We start from the raw sequence: 5,374 nt of genomic DNA on the forward strand, positions 1-5,374 counted from the left end.
TCCTTCTCAGCCTCTGTTCCGCAGTTGCTGCCTGTCTGCTTGGGGTCGGCCCCTGTCCCCGGGAGTGGGGCGCCTCCGGACAATGGCGCATCTAAGGGTCGTGTGAGGGGAAATCTGAAATGGTCTTGAGGTGAAAACAAGCCGAGGCAGCAGCGTTGGTCATGGTGCTGCCAGGCAGGGGGCAGCGGGGGGCTGTCACGTGGACCCTGGGCCACCTCTGGAGGGGATGTCACGGCCCAGGTCTAGTGCAGTGAGGGGAGGACTTGTCACTGGCTTGAAGCCCCTTGGGTCACGGGGACCCCAGTGCCACTGCGGGCAGCAAGCCAGGCTCTGCACCTGCAGGAAGCACTGCCTGGGAGAAGCCCGAGAAGGGGGTCGTTCTTCCTACTCGGTGACACTGGTGCCTCCTCAATGCTACAGGGTGAAGTTTTAAAATTTGGTCACCAGCCTGATACTAAAACAGGCCACCTTTGCCGAAACCCGTTTGGCTCAGTGGATAGAGCGTCGGCCTGTGGACTGAAAGGTCCCAGGTTCGATTCCGGTCAAGGACATGTACCTGGGTTGCGGGCACATCCCCAGTAGATGTGCAGAAGGCAGCTGATCGATGTTCCTCTCTCATCGATGTTTCTAACTCTCTGTCTCTCTCCCTTCCTCTCTGTAAAAAATCAATAAAATATCTTTAAAAAAATATGTAACAGGCCACCTTTAAGGTTTAGTCCCTGGTCGCCTTGTGCAGGGTCAAATGTCAAGGTTTTTTCCAGTGGGCATGCTTCCAGAATTGGGCCTCTTCGATCAGTCTCATCACCTGTGCCTGTGTGATTTCAGTCAGAGATTGAGACCTACCTGGGAAAAGAGGTTTTCCAAATCTGTGTAACAAGTTCATCCCCAGGCAGATGTTAGGAAACCAGCAGGCCTCCACAAGGAGAGTGTCACCGTGAGCCTGGGAAGGAACAAGAAACATTTGGAGAAAATTACTTCCCTTCCATGCCTGCCCCTGTGGGAGCAGGGCTTCGGGAGCATCCGGAGCTGCGCACCGCTCTGCTGGCCACGGCGCTCTCCCTGCTCCTCCTGCTCCGGGTCGGACTGCGCCTCACCCAGCCCCCAGGACATCCATCCAGTTCGTAGTTACCAGGTCAGCACCCGCCTTTGGAAAACCCTCCTTTAACCCGTCATTATCCCCTCCAGCTGCCACCGTTTCTCCGCTGCTTTCTAGAACCCACTTGTAATCAGTCTTGCCTCTGCTTACACAGCAGCTCTCCAGTCACCACCAGCCTCCCCACTGCCGAGTCAATGCCCCTTCTCGGTTCTCCCATCACTGCCGCCCACCCCGCCTCTAACATGGGGGAGGCCCCCGGCCAGGGGGTCACCGCCTGGCTGACTGCCTCCGTTTGCACTGGTGGGGCACCCTCTTCCCAAGCGCCGGCTCCTTGGTGTCCGCTGCCCGCTGCTCCCTCCACCGCATCTCGCAGACACACTTGCCCCCGTGCCTGAACCTCGGAGTCCTTGGCTCCTTGTTCTCTGGAACCCACTCCGGGCCCTTCCAGACCCCTCGGGTCCTCTTCACAACGCAGAACGGCGCCATCACCCACCACAGTCCGGGCCCTGAGCCTCCCTGGGTTCCCTCTCCCGCTCGCCTTTTCCCCATGATGGCCAGTGGCTTCTTGCCATGGAAAGTCATCGCTATTGTCGAAACCTGGGGACTCCCCCCACCCGTCATGACCCACTGGGCCCTGCAGCCCCGTGACAGCTGCCCGCTCTGCCCACTGTAGTCGCGGCACATGGGCCAGCGCTGTTCCTTCAACACCTCAGCTGTGACGGGTGCACACCCGAGGCCCAAACTTCACCCGTGCATCGTGCAAGCACCGCCACGGCACGTTTCACTCCTAACGACCCTTTGAGACCGGAGGTATGCTCCAGTTCCTCAGAGGAGAGGTGGGGCTTGGCATCGAGGGGCCAAGGTGAGGGTGAGGGCACCCTCTTGCCTCCCACACATGCTCCTTTCTGAAAGACTGGGTGCTCCTGGCCCACAGCCAGTACTGAGAGGACAGGCAGCCCTTACTGGAAGCTGCTGCACAGACATGCATCGCAGCGGGCACTGTCTCCCGCCTAGAGCTTGAGGCTGTCCCAGGAGTGGCCTCATGTCCCTGCCTGGAGAGGGTTTGTCACTAGCACTAAATGAACGGACCTGTAAGAGGGGTTATGTTCCAGATGCCCAGGCCTAGGGTGGAGGTGTTTATGGCAGGAAGGCCAATTTCCGCCAAAAGAAACTGGACCACGCCGGCCTTAAGTGCCCAGTCGAGCTGTGTCTCAAAGGGCTGTACCAAGCTGGTCAGCGCCTGGAAGAGGGGGAGTGGGGGGCGGGATGGGCAGGGGCAGGAGAATAAACAGAAGAGGTGAAAGAGAAGGCAGAGGAAAAGTCTTGCCACAACCTGCTGCAAGCTCAGCTCCTGGCCAGTCACGCTGAGAATAAAAATTTCCAACACAGCCCCGTGGGCCCATCAGCCACACCCAGAGGCCTGGGCAAAGGTTATGGAGCCAATGGGGTGACTAATCTCCGGCCCACACAGGAACAAAGGGCCGCAGGAAGTGGCTCATCTCCACAGAAGGAACTTGGGGCTCCAGGGGCTGTGGGGCCAAGGACAGAGTGACCAGGACTAGTGGCCAAGGCAACCAGGAGCTGAGCCCCCAGACACCTGGCCACTGAGCTGACAAAGGACTCTCAATCTGCCCCAGTGTTGCCCCACTCCTCACAGAGCTGTGGGGTTTGGGGTGAGCAGAGTGTTGAGACAGGCCAGTAAACCAGGACAACTGGAACAGGGAAACTGAGGCAGGTAGTTAAACAGCAGTTTACAGCCGCCTAGTAAATCCTACCTTCCCTAATCCATGGACACTCAAGAGTAAATGGTTTGCAAGGAGGTAAAAGACTTGTACTCAGAGGACATTGAGAAAAGAGATAGAGGAAGACATAAACAAGTGGAAGAATATACTGTGTTCATGGATTGGTAGAATTATCATTAAAATGTCCATACCAACCAAGGCAATCTACAGATTCAATGCAGTCCCTATTAAAATGCCAACAGCACGTATCACAGATCTAGAACAAATACTTCAAAAATTTATGTGGAGCCAAAAAAAGACCCTGAATAGCTGCAGCAATCTTTGAAAACAAAAAACATTTTTATTGATTTCAGAGAGGAAGGGAGAGGGAGAGAGAGAGAAACAGCAATGATGAGCGAGAATCATTGATTGGCTGCCTCTTCCATGCCCCACACTGGGGATCCAGCCCGCAACCCGGGCATGTGCCCTTGACCAGAATCGAACCCAGGACCTTTCAGTCTGCAGGCCGACGCTCTATCCATTGAGCCAAGCCGGGTAGGGCAACTGCAGCAATCTCAAGAATGAACAACAAAGTTGGAGGAATCGCAATACTAGATATCAAGCCATACTACAAAGCCACTGTAATCAAAACTGCCTGGCACTGGCACAAGAGCAGGCATACAGATCGATGAAATAGAACAGAGATCCCAGAAATTGACCCAAGCCATTATGCTCAATTAATATTTGACAAAGGAGGCAAGAACATACAATGGAGTCAAGACAGCCTCTTCAATAAATGGTGTTGGGAAAATTGGACAGATACATGCAAAAAAAAAATGAAACTAGACCAACAACTTACACCATACACAAAAATAAACTCAAGGTGGATAAAAGACTTAAATGTAAGTCAGGAAACCATAAAAATCTTAGAAGGAATCATAGGCAGCAACATCTCAGACATCTCTCGTAGCAATATGTTTACAGATACATCTCCTAGGGCAAAGGAAACTAAGGAGAAAATAAACAGATGGGACTACATCCAAATAAAACGCTTCTGCACAGAAACCATCAACAAAACGAAAAGGGAGCCCACGCTATGGGAGAACATATTTGCCAATGATGCATCTGATAAAGGATTAATATCCAAAATATGTAAGGAACTCATACAACTTAACAAAAGGAAGACAAACAATCCAATTAAACAATGGGCAAAGGATCTAAATAGACATTTCTCCAAAGCGGACATACAGACGGCCAAGAAACATGAAAAAAATGCTCAAAGTCACTGATGATCAGAGAGATGCCAAACACACCAATAAGGTATCACCCCACACCTGTCAGAATGGCTGCCATCAACAAATCAACAAACAGGAGTTGGCGAGGATGCAGAGAAAAGGGAGCCCCCGGGCACTGCTGGTGGGAAAGCAGACTGTGCGGCCACTATGGAGAACAGTATGGAGGTTCCTCAAAAGATTCAACATGGAACTGCCATTGGACCCAGTGATCCCACTTCTAGGAATATATCCTAAGAAACCCGAAACACCAATCAGAAAGAACTTACGCACTCCTATGTCCATAGTAACATAATGTACCATAGCTAAGCTCGGGAAACAGCCCAAGTGCCCATCAGCAGATGAATAGATAAAAAAAGCTGTGGTACATTTACACCATGGAGTACTATGCAGCAGTAAAAAGAAGGATCTCTTACCCTTGGAGACAACAATGGAGGGACCTGGAGAGCATTATACTAAGTGACATAAGCCAGTCAGAGAAAGACAAGGATCACATGATCTCACTCATACGTGGAATCTAATGAACAACATAAACTGGAGAGCAAAATAGATCCAGAGACACAGAAACGTAGAACAGACTGCGGAACCTCAGAGGGAGGGCGGGGGAGGGTGGATGGGTGGGAAGAGATCAACCAAAGAACTTGTATGCATATATATAAGCATAACCCTGGACACGGACAGTAGGGTGGTGAAGGCCTGGAGTGGGGGCGGGCTACAAGGGGACAATGGAGGGAGGAGGGGGACATATGTAATACTTTCAACAATAAAGATTTAAATATTGCCGAAACCAGTTTGGCTCAGTGGGTAGAGCGTCGGCCTGCGGACTGAAAGGTCCCAGGTTCGATTCCGGTCAAGGGCATGTACCTTGGTTGCGGGCACATCCCCAGTGGGAGATGTGCAGGAGGCAGCTGATCGATGTTTCTCTCTCATCGATGTTTCTAACTATCTCTCTCCCTTCCTCTCTGTAAAAAATCAATAAAATATATTTTAAAAAAATATTTTAAAATATTTTACCCAACCAGAGGGTAAATAGCTTAACTCACCCTGCTCAGGGAGACAGCAGAAATCCAATTGGTGCCATTTGCCAGCCACACGCCAAGGACAGATGCAGTTACGAGAATAAATCTCATTTTGGTGCATTAGCATCAAGCCGATGAATATTCTATTGATCTTCCCCCTAAGATCTCCTCTAGCCGTCCAGCCTTTAAAACAGCTCAAGACAAAGGACCCAGTGCATCTCCCCTTCCCAGGAGCCTGCCTGCCCA

This window comes from Myotis davidii, unplaced genomic scaffold, assembly GCF_000327345.1.
Source record: "Myotis davidii unplaced genomic scaffold, ASM32734v1 scaffold478, whole genome shotgun sequence".
NCBI classification, from domain to species: domain Eukaryota; kingdom Metazoa; phylum Chordata; class Mammalia; order Chiroptera; family Vespertilionidae; genus Myotis; species Myotis davidii.